This window comes from Lucilia sericata, unplaced genomic scaffold (assembly GCF_015586225.1).
Source record: "Lucilia sericata isolate MDLA Ls3-8-SP2 unplaced genomic scaffold, ASM1558622v1 Contig000129F_arrow, whole genome shotgun sequence".
Taxonomy (NCBI): Eukaryota; Metazoa; Arthropoda; class Insecta; order Diptera; family Calliphoridae; genus Lucilia; species Lucilia sericata.
Window position 1 is genome coordinate 169,666 of NW_023994161.1, and position 19,637 is coordinate 189,302.

General features: G+C 28.8%; 1 protein-coding gene across 1 annotated transcript in view; it reads left to right on the top strand.

The window, feature by feature from the left end:
* Positions 1-19,637, top strand: part of LOC119600934 (ATP-binding cassette sub-family G member 8) — a 45,817-nt gene that overhangs the window by 8,533 nt on the left and 17,647 nt on the right. The window contains exon 2 of the mRNA XM_037951534.1: positions 18,843-18,936. The gene's annotated coding sequence lies outside the window, so the exon portion shown is untranslated. The remainder of the gene's footprint in view (positions 1-18,842; positions 18,937-19,637) is intronic.

Consider the following 19,637-nt stretch of genomic DNA (forward strand, 5'->3'; position numbering starts at 1 on the left):
GTTAATTTTGGACATTCAAGTAATTTTCTGAGGGGGACTTTGTATGGGAGCTAGGATCAAATGAGTCCCGATCTCTATGAAATTTGGCAAGGTCATCAAGGCTCGTATAAAACTTAGTTGTGCCGCTTTTTGTCAATATACAGGTATTTTAAATATACAGGTATTTATGAGCTCAGAAGCCCTTTTCGGGGGGTTCTGTTGTATGGGGGCTAGGTGAAATAATGGACCGATTATTAACCATTTTCAATAGGCTTCGTCCTTAGGCTAAAAATTTCATCCAATTATCTGGGTCGTACCTTGCGCACAAGGTTTACATGGACAGCCAGCCAGCCAGACGGACGGACAGACGGACATAGCTTAATCGACTCAGAAAACGATTCTAAGCCGATTGGTATACTTTAAGGTGGGTGTAGGACGAATATTTTTGTATGTTACAAACATCAGCACAAACCCAAACTAAAGTGGTGTAGGGTATAAAAAGCTAAGTTATAAAAAAAGAAATTTTTAAGAATTTTCTCTTATAAAAATTATAAAACACAAATTTTAGCTTTGGATATAAAATTATATTTGTTTATATATATAAATCTGTTTATATATATAAACTGGATAATTGGAATAAATTGCTTTTTAAATTAAATCAAAACTTGGCCAAAGGCTTTGAAATATTTAATTTCAATAATTTTTAAAAATTACATAATTAATTTACGCCCATTAAGCACTACAACATAATAATCTAAATTTAACATTTAATAAATTAAAACACTGCGTTTTTAAGCTTTTCTTCAAAATGGACATCTAAACAACAGTTGTATGGTTCATTTCTAACCATTTTCAAATTGATAAAAGCTTGTTTCAAAATTTCCTCAACTTTAGCTTTATATTTCAATTAGTTTCATTGTGTTGTTCACTTATTTGCACAAATTTACAAAAATTTGCATAAGATTATCATTAAATGTTGCTGTTTCACTTAACCGCGTTAAGGTGGAGATATTTTTTATTTTTTTTTTTTTAACAATTTTCTGCGTAAAATGCTAAAGACAATAGTGACGCAATGAAGAGGCTACATACCGCGAAAGAAAATATTTATAAATCTTTATTGGGGAATTTTTGTAGTATAACAACTTATTTATAATCTTAAGAAATTATAAAAAAAAACTTTTTTGTTATTGCTGTTTTAAAGAAATAAACCATCAAATGTATGATGATTATTTAAAAAAAAATTTCACATAAAATAAATTCGCTCGAAAAAAAGTAGCAATTAAAATTTAAAAAATTCGAGTTAAATTTTATATTAGTGTTTCAATAACTTACTCATCAACGCTTAAGATGTTACTCATTTGAATATTGCACAGTGGTTTAGAAACTTTCTGAAGTTTAAGAATTTGGTATCTTATGAACTATTGAAGAGAGCTGAGGTCTCAAAAGCAGTCGAGTTTGGGAGTTAGTAAAAATGAAATTATTGAAAATAAATTACTTGGACAATGCCTACTACACATGTTAGAGTTCTATAGGGAAGAATTGGGATCTGCAACCAGATATGGTAAATTGGATTTACACATCGGATGGCCTATTCTCACTTATCGTTGCATTGTCTGGTGGGAGGCTTTGAGAAAGGTGTGCCTCTATTGGCATTACTGGTGCCATTAGAAGCACTCCACAAGCGGCTTTGGACATCATTCTATACCTGTCACGCATAGAACATTTTGTAGCGGGCGTAGCCGCTACACTAAGACTCTACGAGTTTTCGTTAGTCGACCATACAAAAATTCTGTATGAAGTAGTAGGGTGGTTCCCCTCGCGGAATTACAGATTATGATATTAGGATTCTAGACTTCGAGGAAACACCTCTGATAGAATTTCCAACTAGGGATGATTGGCTTGTATACGATAGACTGTTTGGTGGGTGTGCAGTTTTCACTGAAGGGTCTAAGATGGATACCGGCAAGGGTGCCGGTGTCTATATCGCTGACATCAACATAAAACGGTCCTTCAGACTCCCAGACGAATGTAGTTTCCTCCAAGCAGAGATCCTAGCGATGTGGAAAGCGACGAAACTGATACGGAATCATATCGGTCCGGGATCAGTTGTGACAATTTATGTTGATAGTTAAGCTGCTCTCAGAGCATTGGCCTCTCACACGGTACATTCGCGCCTGGTTGTATATTGTAGAAATGCCCTTAGGGATATTATGAGACTGTTTGTCATTAGATTGTGTTAGGTGCCAGGGCACTGTAATGTGCTTGGTAATGAGGTTGCGGACGAACTAGCTAGACTAGATTCGAACCTTAATATAGATGACAGAGAACTAGCTAGATTAGGTTCAAATATCAACCACTATTACAGGCTGATATTCGAAAGAATCCGGGACATCATAAACCAGTCCTGGGATAGTAGATTGGATTGGCCCTAGGGCCAAAACTTGATATAGAGGGTACCAAAATACTTATAGGACTGGATAGACGCAGTTTAAGAATTCTGATAGGGATGCTAACGGGGCACTGCTCAGTTAGGGCCTTTGTCAGTAAGTGGGACAGCAATAAAATGGTTATGCGAGGATGAGGAGAAAATGGAGTCGATCGAGCATATAATTTGCTACTGTCCTAGGATACGAGTCGCAGCTGAAATGGCTATGGAATAGGTTCAACGACGAAATTGGCGATATTGCGGGTCTTGACCCTCGAAGTTTACTAGGTTTTATCAAGGGCTTTATAAGGGGACGAAGATTTTCTCTCTTATCTCTTTATTCTTTGTGGTACTCACTTGCTAATTATATCTATCCTTTTGCCTTTTTCTCTGGGTTTACTTGTAGTATTTTTCTTTTGTTTCTCTGTCTTTGAAGGGAATCACAATGGACCTATTACTTGGACTTTAAACTTTAATATATAAGAGTATATAATTAAAATTTGAATTAATCTTAAATTTAAAGGGGTTAAGATATAGGAACAATTCACTTAAAAAAAAGAATATGTTTAGGTATGTATATTAGAGCGGCCCCGTTTGTAAAGAGGAAAAATAAGGTGTCAACTTCCATTTTTGTTCTTGTTGATAATTAATTCAAACATAAGGGTCAAATGGATCCTCATACAAATATCGCGATGAAATTCGATATAAATAATATAAAAAATACATTCACTAAATTTTATGTGGTTCGGCCCATATTTAACTATCAGATAATCAGTGTGTCATCAATAAATCACTTGAATATATCGGTATAAAATCGTATATACAAAAAGGTTTTCTAAGAAAACGATTATTCTATTAAAATCTATTTATATAGTCTGGTGCAAACATTGTAGAGTTCCCGATAGGGTGAAACTTGCTAAAACCTAAAACCCACTATCAAGAATGGTGTATCATTTCATTTGTAAAACATCAAAATATTGGCCCAAAACCTACAAAAGTGGTCCTTATTAGATGTCTATTGAAAACACAATAGAGTCCAAACGAAAATAACTAGAGGGCTGACATTTCGTGGACCTTCCTTTACGTGTTTTTTGTCCTAATCGGTGACTATGGGAAAAATCTTTTAAATTTAAAATGGCATTCTTCATATATTTTAATAAAATTTAGCATAAATCGAGTAAATCAATAAATCATCATACAAATAACCAAATGAACAATTCATCTAGATCTAAGTCTATATTTAGGACCCCTTCCAAAATTCACTTTCATTTTTCGTGATATGTTTGAATGGTGTGTGTGTATAAGACACGATATAGACGAATATAACACTTTTTTGTTCTGTATTGTTGGAATTCTTATTATAAGGTATTCTATTATTCGACCTCTGACACATATTTGACACTCTTACTTAAATATTAATGAATTAATTTAAGTTTTCTTTATCTTTACGAAGTGTTTTTGTCTGTTGAGCTATTTTCTTTTTTTGCAAAGTGAAAGAATGAAAGTATAACGCTGATGCTTAACAATTTTTTAAACAATTTGTTTTTTTTTTTTTTTTTTTTTGTATTTACTGTGCGCTTATGTTTCTTTTCTACATACATACATATTTTGTCAGATGAATGTCAGTTCACATGAGCTTTTTGCTGTCCATCACAGCATGTAACAAATTACTGTGCTGTGTGTGAAAGTGTTTTTATCTTTTTCTTTTCAGTTTCAATATTAATTTTAGTTTCTAGTTGTTTTGTTAAAAAAATAATAAAACAAGTATTTTAAAATTGATAATAAAAATTACTTTTTTTTAAACAGCTAATTTTTTAACAATTTTCTACACTATTGTATTTCTTTTTCTTTGTAGTTTAAGAAATAAAGAAAATACGTTTTCTTTGATAATTCTAATTTATTATGCAATAAGCTTATTATGTAGTTTTTAGTTTATTTGTATAGTTTTCTTTCTTTTGGTATTTGCCAAATTTTAAAAAACCATATTTGTTTAGTTATAAAAATTTGCTTTTGATATTGTCAAAAAAAATATTTTTAATAGCATTTTTTTATTTTTTATCATTTGTTTTGTTTTTGCACAGGAAATATGGCAAAAATATGTGCATTGTGTGGTCTTGAATAAATTTTGTGTGCAAAAATGTGTCTAGAATATAAATTTTTGCTTATTTGACTATTTTGTGGCAAACTTAAATTTAATGTATGCATTTGTTATTTAAATTATTATTAAATCTATTAAATTTATGACATAATATTCACACAAATTTAGTCGTTGTCATAATTTTGATGGCGTATTCAGATTGCAATAATTTAGCAAATCATTTTGGCTTTGTAGTTTTATAGAATTCCTAATATTATGTTTTAATCCTTAAAAAACTCTCCCATATTTTCCATATATTTCCATGAATGTACACAAATTATGATTATTTTTATTGACCTAATTGCAAATCATATACATATATGGCGCCAAGAAAGATGACCTTGATTAGTTTTGAAACTTTGATTAAATTCGGTATTCTTGAATGTTCGAAAGCTGTATTCTAAAGGGAAACGATTTTACATAGTAAATTCAAAATTGCACTAGACTTAAAAAAAAACAATTTTGTTTTAAATAGTTTCCAAAATATTTTCGGTAAATTTAATGACAAAAAATTATATATTATATTGTAGTTGAAAAAAAATCTGTAGGTGTAAAATTCCTAACATATCATCCCAAATTAGTGCCCTCAAATATTATAAAAAACCTCAACATCCAAAATTTATCAGCTGTTTACACATGCTGGTATAATAGTCATATTGGTTGGTAAATATTTTAAATTATTAACCTTAAATGTAAACAAATTTAAATTGTTTATTCATAATTTTTTTTAGTTAACAAAAAACTGATGACAACAACAATTTTAAAACAAAAAACACATATATGACCCTAAAAAAATTATTTAAAACCAAAATAAAAAGTGTTTTAAAAACACTTTTCTTAATAACGTCACTGAAGCGTTTTACTCTATATATGTAGTACGTATTTAATAAATTTATTGTTACCATTCATAAAATATAATATATATTTCCACATTTTTACAGAATTTTCAGCTGTAAAAAACAATACAAATTATTTTAAAATTTGACCTTGACAATTTTGTTTCTTTTTTTAATGTCGTTATGTTTAAATTACCATAATTAAATGCCATATAGATTTATAATTAAAAAAATACAAATTTTCCACAAGCTTGTTTTTAGGCAAGATTTTCATGTTCATGTGGAAAGAAAAAAAGTAAGGAAATGTAGACCATCAATCCGGATCATAGGATACCTTACAGCGACATTAAGTAGTTTCAGAAAATAGGTCAATCATGAAACAATTCAAAATATCCTAAAATTTATTTTTCTAATTAAAATGTGAATTTTTTTAAGTTTGAATGTACTAAACAAATTTAGACTAGACTATAGACTAGACTATAGACTAGACTATAGACTAGACTATAGACTAGACTATAGACTAGACTATAGACTAGACTATAGACTAGACTATAGACTAGACTATAGACTAGACTATAGACTAGACTAGACTATAGACTAGACTATAGACTAGACTATAGACTAGACTATAGACTAGACTATAGACTAGACTATAGACTAGACTATAGACTAGACTATAGACTAGACTATAGACTAGACTATAGACTAGACTATAGACTAGACTATAGACTAGACTATAGACTAGACTATAGACTAGACTATAGACTAGACTATAGACTAGACTATAGACTAGACTATAGACTAGACTATAGACTAGACTATAGACTAGACTATAGACTAGACTATAGACTAGACTATAGACTAGACTATAGACTAGACTATAGACTAGACTATAGACTAGACTATAGACTAGACTATAGACTAGACTATAGACTAGACTATATAGACTAGACTATAGACTAGACTATAGACTAGACTATAGACTAGACTATAGACTAGACTATAGACTAGACTATAGACTAGACTAGACTACTAGACTAGACTATAGACTAGACTATAGACTATAGACTAGACTATAGACTAGACTATAGACTAGACTATAGACTAGACTATAGACTAGACTATAGACTAGACTATAGACTAGACTATAGACTAGACTATAGACTAGACTATAGACTAGACTATAGACTAGACTATAGACTAGACTATAGACTAGACTATAGACTAGACTATAGACTAGACTATAGACTAGACTATAGACTAGACTATAGACTAGACTATAGACTAGACTTAGACTAGACTATAGACTAGACTATAGACTACTTGACTAGACTATAGACTAGACTATAGACTAGACTATAGACTAGACTATAGACTAGACTATAGACTAGACTATAGACTAGACTATAGACTAGACTATAGACTAGACTATAGACTAGACTATAGACTAGACTATAGACTAGACTATAGACTAGACTATAGACTAGACTATAGACTAGACCTATAGACTAGACTATAGACTAGACTATAGACTAGACTATAGACTAGACTATAGACTAGCCTATATACTAGCTAGAATAGATATTTCTAGACTATAGACTAGACTATAGACTAGACTATAGACTAGACTATAGACTAGACTATAGACTAGACTATAAGCAGACTATAGACTAGACTATAGACTAGACTATAACTAGACTATAGACTAGACTATAGACTAGACTATAGACTAGACTATAGAACTAGACTATAGACTAGACTATAGACTAGACTAATAGACTAGACTATAGACTAGACTATAGACTAGACGATAGACTAGACTATAGACTAGACTAGAGACTAGACTATAGACTAGACTATAGATCTAGACTATAGACTAGACTATAGACTTATATAATAGACTAGACTATACTAGACTATAGACTAGACTATAGACTAGACTATAGACTAGACTATAGACTAGACTATAGACTAGACTATAGACTAGACTATAGACTGACTTAGACTAGACTATAGACTAGACTATAGACTAGACTATAGACTAGACTATAGACTAGACTATAGACTAGACTATAGACTAGACTATAGACTAGACTATAGACTAGACTATAGACTAGACTATAGACTAGACTATAGACTAGACTATAGACTAGACTATAGACTAGACTATAGACTAGACTATAGACTAGACTATAGACTAGACTATAGACTAGACTATAGACTAGACTATAGACTAGACTATAGACTAGACTATAGACTAGACTATAGACTAGACTATAGACTAGACTATAGACTAGACTATAGACTAGACTATAGACTAGACTATAGACTAGACTATAGACTAGACTATAGACTAGACTATAGACTAGACTATAGACTAGACTATAGACTAGACTATAGACTAGACTATAGACTAGACTATAGACTAGACTATAGACTAGACTATAGACTAGACTATAGACTAGACTATAGACTAGACTATAGACTAGACTATAGACTAGACTATAGACTAGACTATAGACTAGACTATAGACTAGACTCTATAGACTAGACTATAGACTAGACTAAGACTAGACTATAGACTAGACTATAGACTAGACTATAGACTGAGACTATAGACTAGACTATAGACTAGACTATAGACTAGACTATAGACTAGACTATAGACTAGACTATAGACTAGACTATAGACTAGACTATAGACTAGACTATAGACTAGACTATAGACTAGACTATAGACTAGACTATAGACTAGACTATAGACTAGACTATAGACTAGACTATAGACTAGACTAGACTAGATATAGACTAGACTATAGACTAGACTATAGACTAGACTATAGACTAGACTATAGACTAGACTATAGACTAGACTATAGACTAGACTATAGACTAGACTATAGACTAGACTATAGACTAGACATAGACTAGACTATAGACTAGACTATAGACTAGACTATAGACTAGACTATAGACTAGACTATAGACTAGACTATAGACTAGACTATAGACTAGACTATAGACTAGACTATAGACTAGACTATAGACTAGACTATAGACTAGACTATAGACTAGACTATAGACTAGACTATAGACTAGACTATAGCTAGACTATAGACTAGACTATAGACTAGACTATAGACTAGACTATAGACTAGACTATAGACTAGACTATAGACTAGACTATAGACTAGACTATAGACTAGACTATAGACTAGACTATAGACTAGACTATAGACTAGACTAGACTAGACTATAGACTAGACTATAGACTAGACTATAGACTAGACTATAGACTAGACTATAGACTAGACTATAGACTAGACTATAGACTAGACTATAGACTAGACTATAGACTAGACTATAGACTAGACTATAGACTAGACTATAGACTAGACTATAGACTAGACTATAGACTAGACTATAGACTAGACTATAGACTAGACTATAGACTAGACTATAGACTAGACTATAGACTAGACTATAGACTAGACTATAGACTAGACTATAGACTAGACTATAGACTAGACTATAGACTAGACTATAGACTAGACTATAGACTAGACTATAGACTAGACTATAGACTAGACTATAGACTAGACTATAGACATATAGATAGACTATAGACCTATAGACTAGGACAAGACTAGATATAAAAAGACGAGACTAGAAGACTATAGACTAGAGACTAGACTATTGACTAGACTATATACTATACTATAGACTAGAATATTACAGACTAGAATAGGGGGCTATAACTAGAACTATAGACTAGACTATAGACTAGACTAAGACTATACTATAGACTATCTATAGACTAGACTATAGACTGACTATAGACTAACTATAGACTAACTATGGTATAATAATACTCAATATTTAAAGTTAGGAAAATCACCGAGAATGTCGGAGTGTACCGCGGTATTTTTCGATATCAAAAAGTACTTAGTACGGAGTTTCTCATGCCTGATTTCTTAAGTTCCCGAAAGGTATTTGAAATTCGTCATGTCATGCTACTTATTTGTGAACAAATTATCACCGCAATCTTTAAAATATTTTCGTGTACCTAGTTTTCAGCACAAACATATTTATGAAACATGCGTGTCTTGTTTGTTGTACCATTTAATATTTTATAAGTTTAGCTAAATTTAACCCAGTTTGCCATGAGATTTTTATTTTAAGATTTTTTTGTAATTGGTTTTTAAACATTTTTTATATAAAAAAATAAAACAAAAATTCATACAAATTAATGAATGCAGGCATGTTCAACTAAAGTTGCTTATGGAATTGTTGGCAAGTTTTGGAGGTTATAAAATAATCATATATTTTTACTATTAATAAGTCAGGCAGGCATTCGTTTATACAAAAATATTATTATTACTATTTTATTAAATTACTGAGGTTGTAAAATTAATTATTATTCATTATATAGATATGATTTTACCTACATTTTTTAATACACCCATAAAAAATTAGTAATTTTTTTAAAAAGAAATGAATAATGTAATGAGTGAATAATAAAAATTTAAAAATTTCTTAAAGACACGAGAGAAATTTTAATAAGAAAAAATAAAAAATTTCTTATACTTTCTTATACTATAGACTAGAATTCAATAAAATTTAGTAGAGGAATTTAAAATATATGATGTTTTCTTTAAATTGTTTTATTAAAATTGTAGTAAACAAGACCCTTTTGCTTTTATTATATTTGCTAATTATTTTCATGAGTGTAATTCTTATTGTGATAATGATGATTTCACACTATACCAGCAGTATTTCTAAGGTGTGGTGTCTTATTTCACATTTAGTTGTTATTTTTGTTTTAAATTTATTATAAAATAAAGGAAGTTTAATTATAATTTTTTTTTTTTTTTTTTTTTGAAAATAATGAATGAGTTTGCTTGAAAGATGATACATGTATAAGTTGAATAAAAAATCGACATAAGAAAAATTTTAATTGAATTTTTTTAATTATTTAATGAATGAAATAATAAAAATACTTAAAGTTAAGATGACTTTAATTAATGAAATCATTGGCTGGGATCCTATGAATATATATTATAAAATAATTGAGTAAGAATATTAAATTTACTACCTTTTTTCTAATAATATATTAAAAAAAAGTATATAAATTACGATTATTGGAACAGTTGACTCTATACATCAAAATTTCAAAAAAAATATATATATACGTATGTATATAAAATGTTTACTTCTAGGGATTCTAGGGAATTGTCCTGCCTTGGCAGCGACTCGAATTCGTATGCTTTGGCGATCTATCAGAATTATCGAATGTTCAATTAGAACGACGTTTCTAAATTTGACAGAATGGGTGTGAACTTCGAATTCCCAGTAAGAAGGCCATAATCTTTATAATTACGTCTTTAGTATATACCGTCTGTGACTAGTCCATGAATTCGTCTATTGGTCTGCAGGGTAGTCAGTGCTTAGAAGTTTTGTGTTTCTTTGAAAGAAAACTAATTAAAATTTACGCCGCACACATTAGTTTAACCATATGTAACCATAATATGGTTACTTGAAACCAATATATGATTATATGAAACCATAATATGGTTACTTAAAACCATTATATGATTATATGAAACAATAATATGATTATTTTAGACAATATAATGACAATGTTATGATCATATTGGATCATAATATGATGCTACAACATCACATTATGATTGATAAAACAATATTATGATGAAATATTAGGACTATATTTAATCTTAATATGATATATTATTATACTAATAATAAGTTATCATAATATGTTTTAACTTTAGATTATGATTACCACAACCATATTTTTTCTCAGCGTGTGGACAAGTCTGTTGCTGATCTATTGACTTATCTATTTACTATTAATTAGTCAATGGGACGGTCTATTAACTAGTCTATGAACTAGTGTGCTAACTAGTCTATGGATTGGTACATTGACTAGTTTAAGGAGTAGTTTATTTACCATTTTATGGACTATTCTGTTGATAAGACTATGGACAAGACTAGTATATGAACCAATCTTCTTACTAGTGTATTAGTTAGTCTATGGACTAGTCTTTTGAGTTGCCTATAAGCTAGTTCTTTTTTCAATGGAATAAACTATTGACTGAAAATGTATATAAAAATTAAAAACTTACCATTAATCACATTTATAAAGAAAAATGTCTGAAAATAGAAAGAAAAACAAAATATTAAAATTTATGTTTAAAATCTTAAATTATCTTTATTTATAATTTATATCTACATATTATTCTCTGCTTACAAATTAAATGGTTACTATAGTTTGCATATGTATTAAACATATAGCATTGTTCTGAAAACTTTATTTCCTACTTTAATTCTTTTTACTAACAACATCTTCATTTATGTATATCCGTTTCCTTAGAAATATAAAAATACACAAAACAAAGCTTTAGTTCTGAATTTATTTCTATACTATATTCAAGATCACATGACACTTAATAATTTTTTCATAACTAAAATTTTCTAAAACCACAAAAAAGTTAAAAATACATATAATAAAAACCACATACCTCGCAAATAAACTAGTTCTTAAAGGCGTGAATTTATTTGATGTCTTAAAACGTGTTAAAGCACGACTTTAAGTTACCAAAACTATAGGAAAAAAAAACAAAATTTATGCATTCATAAATAAATTAATATGAATGAAAATATGTGTATGAATTCTTTTCACCTGAAACTTTTTACTAATAAAAATTTTATGAAAAATATAGTTTTTAAATGCAAAAAAAAAACTTCACATTGCTGAATAGAAAAGACAGTAAAATAGAAAAAACGACAGTAGAATCTGTTGACACAAATTCCATACAAACAAACATCATGATCATATTTATTTGGTTGTTTGTTTGTATGGCAAACAAAAGAATAAACAAATACGAAATGGAAAAAATACCACAAACTAAAAATTTAAAATTTAAAAATAAAAACTGTAGTGAAAAAAAAATTAACACACACATGACGTTATTAATAAATTGGGTTAGTGTAGAATGAACGTAAAATTGTATGTAAGTATATTCGAAAGAGAAAAAAACAACAAATAAAATATGTAGTAACTAACTGCTAAAATACGTGAATAAGGCAATAACCTACTGGTTGTACTCGTATAAACAACATTTTTTTTTTTCATTTCATTTTATTTGTTGGTATTTTTTCAGTTTTGGCCATATCTACAAAATACATATTTATGTATATGAAACGTGTATATACTTAAATGTACTTATATGTACTCGTACCACTACTCCAAAATATATATGTTGTGAATGATAGACATGCCCACATTTTTTTATTTATATATATTTTTTTAAATTAACTACAATTTGTTGTAGTTGTTTTTGCTATGATAAAATACAAACTAATTGAACACATTTGTTTACACTGAATATTAATTATGCACACACACACACACACTCACACGCAATAATTGTAAATTTTCTTATCGATAATGCCAAATTTATTTACTTTATTTTCTCTGATCTAAATATGAAAGTTTCTAAAACTTTTTAAAGTTTTTAGAAAATTTTAATGTTAATAATTAAGTTATTTACGAGAAATTATTGCTTACATCTATTTGAGGTGTGTTGTTGTAATACAATATTAAGTTACTGGCTAAAACTTACTCCAGATGAGATATCGTTATCCATAGACACGCATGTGTGTACCGAAAGTAAAATGTATGTAAATAGCAGTCATATATTAATATTAACAAAATTTGTAAAAGCAATTGAATTCAAAGAAAAACATACATGGTCAAGTCCAATTATATTATACCATAATTACACCAATGAAATATATTCCTCTACAAGGGGTTTAGATACATCCTTTCGATATTCAATTTTATAAAACGTGATTTTTTACTTTTACATATTAAAAGTGGGTCTAATATTGGACTTAATACACTTCACCAAATATGAACAATTTCCACACTGCTATAGTTGTATATTAAACGTAACCAAACATCTTGAATTTAGCTAAATTCTCACGTTATTTATAGCTCGATCCAGTTAATATTCTTGAAATATAATTTTTAGTTCTTCAACTTTGACCTCTTTATTATTGTTTTACATGTTGCTGTTTTTTGCAGGTTTTAAATATGAGTGTATATGTTTCATATATGCAATAAAAATGTTCATATATGCAATGAAATAATATGGATATTCCCAAACTTTAAAGGAACCAGACTGTTTGAGTTTCTGTATGACTACTATGGGTCCTTATTAGATTCTAAGACGATCTTACCACGTCAGTTTGTCTATCTGTTGAAATCACGGTCTAAGTGTAGAACTGTCGGTCCACTTGTTGTAATCAAGAAGAATTTTGATTAAGTGGTAATTATGATGAAATTATTCACAAAATAGTTTTATGTAGAAAGTATATGTGTGACCACCGGTTAGTGTTTTAGTCTGGTAGACCGGAGGTCGTGGGTTCGATTCCCATAGGTGTATTTCTTCGCATTTGATGTTGTATATACATCCTCCTTTCAAACTTACTAACTATGCAGAAAGTAAAAATTGATTTTGACGAAATTTGCACCAAGATTAGTACTATTGAATAGTAGGCCAGAAACAAATTTTTGAGATCTATCGTTCAAGAACTGCCGGACTTAGAGGAGGTCAAATTAGGAAATTTTGGTCATACAGGGTTTTATTCAAATGAATGCAACTTTTCACCTATTAGTCCTAGCGAAAATTGTCCAAAGGATTTCTGACAGCTATTTCTTCTTCTTCTTTTAAAAATTGGGTCACTTGACATGAAATTACCCATATAAATAGATCATCTACCCATAGCTATAAAATTCGCCATAAATTCATTTATAGGAACCAAAATCACTCTATTGCTTTAAAAAGTACACCTTAATAAACATGCCTCTTCTACTCATCGCAAGAACTTAACACACGCATACACGTGAAGCCATCAACAAATTAGTAAACACCCACTATATTTACAAAACCCTAAAGATAAGTGACTACTTTTCTTTAACGCAACTTTAGAAAAAGTGAACAATTTATTTGTTTTATTTAATGAAAAGCCCCGATAAAAATTGAAAACATCGGCAGACCACAATTGTTGTTGTTGTTTAGAAAATGTTATGAATAAATAAGTTGAATGACATAAATTCAACGGTAAATTTATTCATCAAATACAGTTGAAAAAAAATGTAATGTGAACGTGAATATCACGAGAATTCTGTAAAATAATAAACTTTAACTACTCTACATATAAAAATCAAATGTTACGCTTAAATTTACTATAACTCTAAACAGCTGTACATACATACTAACAGACATTTTACGCGTACATACTTCTAAGTTTTAGTACTTTAAGTACTAAATAATACTTTAATGTAATACTTTGTTAACAACTGTAATGAACACACATCGTTTTGTACACCAACATTGTGATTGTCTTTAGCTTTTAAAAGCCCATGAGTTCTTAATAGTTTTTTTGGTTCTTTTTTGTATTTCTTTACACTACTAGTTTTTTCTCTTTATTACTCTTACTTTATTGCTATTATTATTTAAGTTTAGTGGTACTGGTACCTTTGTTTTGTGTTATTTATTTATTTTTTTTTCGTTTCATTGTCTGATTTATAACCATAATCAAGGGGAGAAAATATTGCGTTATTTTAGTCGTTTTTTTTTTAAATTTAATTTTCTTCTTAATTATTTACGGAAGAATTTCTTCTTTTAAATTCTTCATGCGTTCTATATTAAATGGGTATTTCTTTTAATTAAATAATAATAGTTATGTGGTAGTCATTGCTGCGTCATTAAATTAGTTTGGGGCTTTTCTACGGCGATTTATTGAAGTGCAAAGAAATTTTGGGAATTTTATAATGTTAAATTCTTGGTATGAATGAAAACCTCTAAATCAATTAAAAAAATATAAGAAATTAACAAATTTATAAACATTTATAACGGTGAATTTGTTTAGATGTTTTTCTGTTGCCGTAATATGTTCAAGAAAGTTTGTGTGCTAAGTCTTTCGTATCGACCGCAAGAAGAGAAAAATTATTGAGCAAAATGTTAGAATTCATTAAGACTTCCTAAGATCATAGTGATCTTAGAGTCTACTTGTTTTTGAAATTTTCAGTTTGATTTAAGCTTGTTTTAACGTTGTCAATTTTTTAATTCCAAAAAGCACCAAACTTTAGAGAAGAAGAATTTTTCAATAAAAAATTATAATAAAATTATTTGGGTCTGATCTTCAAAGAATTTTTTAAAGATTATTTTCACATGTGCGTATTAATAATGTAATTTACCGCTAGTAGCGTTAGCAAATATTCGCCCAATTTTTGAAAACATGGATCTTGGAAAAGATATAAATATAATTTCACTTTCACACGTTTTAATTTTACCGTTAATGATATTTCTCAATTCACCATAGATTAATAATAATTAAAAAAAAAAGACAAAAAATCACCTAAACATATAAAACTAAAATATCGTTAAAATACCACAAACCTAACATCAAATCATTAAATTTATGTCCCACTTTAGATGACGTTAAATAAATATCCTCAGGTATTTTTTATAGTTTCGCATTTAAAATCATATGTACTACATAACAAATATAAGTGAAAATTTTACAAATATTCAACAGACAAAAAACTAATTATCTACCTGTTTTTCGATAATTTTAAAGTGGTTTTCGCTTTCATTTTTGATGGAATCTTCTTTTCAAATATTGATGATTATGATGAATAAGCATCATATAGGCAAAATAATCATTTAATCAAACACATTTCAAATGACATATTGAATTAAACAAATGAATGAATGAATGAATGAATTATAAACAAATCTACATAATAATAAATTAATCACAATAATCTTACAGAAACTTAAAATGTTTTGAAAAAGACAAACAATCAAAACAAAACATTAATAATAATGATCAGTTTTTTTTTAACTAAAACTTTCACAAAGTGAAGAATTTTGGTGTTTTAGTTTATTTTTCGTATACATAGTATTACCTGAAATAAAGAAATTTTCAACTTAATGGGTGGTTTATATTTCGATTTCAAAAAATAAATCTGGTTTTTATAGCTTAAAGGCAGCAGATGCTATGTTATCTTGGAGAAAAATTGTAGTGTTTTTTGAAATTTAATTTAAATAAACTTTAAAATCAATTCCATATAAGAGTTTTCTGTTATTACAGAAAATTATTAACAATTTATGGCCACTGCTTTTTTAAAATCATTACAAATTTGTGGTTAAAACAAGTTTGTTTTTACTTACAAAATAAAAATCAAGAATTTTTTTATAAAAATTTTGTAAATGTCATAAGTATTTTTATGAATAAATTCATATTGTCAGTCTGTCTGTTAAAACAAATTTTTAATTTGTTTGTTTTTCAGTTGTTTTTTTTCAAATACCTTTAAACCAGTTCATTAACTTCACCTACATACAATTATAAAAATGTAACAAACAGCCAACACACGTTGCACCAATTTCAGCTGCACAATTCGAAAACATTAGGGTGATATTATTTTTAATATTTTTTATAGATCAATCTATAATCTTGGCTATAGTATTAAATATATACACCAGACAACCGTTTTGACTATATTCTCGACTTTATATCAGTTTATAGTCTCGACTATATTTTTGACTATAGCATTGACTATAGATCAGTATATAGTCTTGACGATAAGTTAGTCTTTAGTCTTGTGTAGATCAAGTTATAGTCTTGACTGTAGATCAGTCTATAGTCTTGACTATAGATTAGCCTATAGTCTTGACTATAGATTAGTCTACAGTCTTGACTATAGATCAGTTTATAGTCTTGACTATAGATCAGTCTATAATCTTGACTATAGATCGGTCTACAGTCTTGACTATAGATCAGTCTTTAGTCTTGACTATAAATCTGTCTATAGTCTTGACTATAGATCAGTCTATATTCTTGTCTATAGATCAGTCTGTAGTCTTAATAATAGTTCAGTCTGTAGTCTTGACTATAGATCAGGCTATAGTCTTGACTATAAATCAGTCTATACTCTTGACTATAGATAAGTCTATAGTCTTGACTATAAATCAGTCTATACTCTTGACTATAGATCAGCCTATAGTCTTGACTATAGACCAGTCTATAGTCTTGACTATAGATCAGTCTGCAGTCTTGACTATAGATCAGTCTATAGTCTTGACTATAGATCAGTCTATAGTCTTGACTATAGATCAGTCTATAGTCTTGACTATAGATCAGTCTATAGTCTTGATCATAGATAAATCTATAGTCTTGAATATAGATTAGTTTATAGTCTTGACTATAGATCAGTCTATAGTCTTGAATATAGATCAGTCTATAGTCTTGACTATAGATCAGTTTATAGTCTTGACTATAGATCAGTCTATAGTCTTGACTATAGATCAGTTTATAGTCTTGACTATAGATCAGTCTATAGTCTTGACTATAGATCAGTCTATAGTCTTGAATATAGATTAGTTTATAGTCTTGACTATAGATCAGTCTATAGTCTTGACTATAGATCAGTTTATAGTCTTGACTATAGATCAGTCTATAGTCTTGACTATAGATCAGTCTATATTCTTGAATATAGATCAGTCTATAGTCTTGACTATAGATCAGTTTATAGTCTTGACTATAGATCAGTCTATAGTCTTGACTATAGATCAGTCTATAGTCTTGGCTATAGATCAGTCTATAGTCTTGACTATAGATCAGTCTATAGTCTTGAATATAGATCAGTCTATAGTCTTGACTATAGATCAGTCTATAGTCTTGATCATAGATAAGTCTATAGTCTTGAATATAGATTAGTTTATAGTCTTGACTATAGATCAGTCTATAGTCTTGAATATAGATCAGTTTATAGTCTTGACTATAGATCAGTCTATATTCTTGAATATAGATCAGTCTATAGTCTTGACTATAGATCAGTTTATAGTCTTGACTATAGATCAGTCTATAGTCTTGACTATATATCAGTCTATAGTCTTGACTATAGATCAGTCTGCAGTCTTGACTATAGATCAGTCTATAGTCTTGACTACAGACCAGTCAATAGTCTTGACTGTAGACCAGTCAATAGTCTTGACTTTAGATCAATCTATAGTCTTGGCTATAGATCAGTCTATAGTCTTGACTATAGATCAGTCTATAGTCTTGAATATAGATCAGTCTATAGTCTTGACTATAGATCAGTCTATAGTCTTGACTATAGATCAGTTTATAGTATTGACTCTAGATCAGTTTATAGATCGGTCTTTAGTTGTGTCTATAATTCTATAGATCTATAGTATATAGAACTATAGCAAATATAACAACATATTCGTATGGCTTTTCAAAAGTTTAAAAAATAACTTTGCAAATAAATAATTTAAAAAGTAATTTGCTAATTTATTTTTAGACTCTAGCTTTATTTTTAGCAATAATTAATAACTCAAACCTTTTTTGTACTATACAATTTCAGAATATTACATGCAGAATCAAACATTATTCTACAATAATTTCATATTGTGAGTCAATGGTCGAAACTTTGATTGTCTGGAATACTTCATAAAGAGGTAAGAAATTATTATATATTATTAATGGATTGTAATGAAACTTAGAATTGGACAGACTGACTGTTTATCAAATACATTTTATACATATGTATATAAAAGTATTTTGAAATAAATATCAAAAGTATCCCAAAAAATCATCACCCTAATAAAACATTGTAATTTTTCTAGTTGCAACATTTTGTTTGTAAATTTAATGCAGCCATCACTTAATACATTCACACATTCATGTTGTATATACTTATAGTAGAGTTGTACAAGATTTTGTTATAAATTAAATTGCCTTAAACAAAAAAGAGCGAAACAATAATTTAAATATATTTTGTACAATTTAACGTCAAGCACGAGTGCATTAATTTGCATCCAATTCAGCATGCAGAAAAAAAACTTTGCAATTTTATTTTACTCTCTCAAAAGAAAAGTATAGGTATGGATTTAACAACATCTTATTATTGTATCATATGTACTAGTGTAAGAGAAAAGTCTATACGCTTAGTATAAAATTATAGTAAAAATCTTATAAAAGACATACGGACATGAATAACACGAATTTTTTATCTGTAAGGATGTATAAATTTTGATATCAATGGTCCTTTAAATAAATGTAAAAATATTAATTTGGTAAGCAAATTTATTCTAAGTAAAAATTATCAGAGAAAAGGTTGCTTTCTTAAGTCTTTCGTTTGATACTCGTTAACTATTAA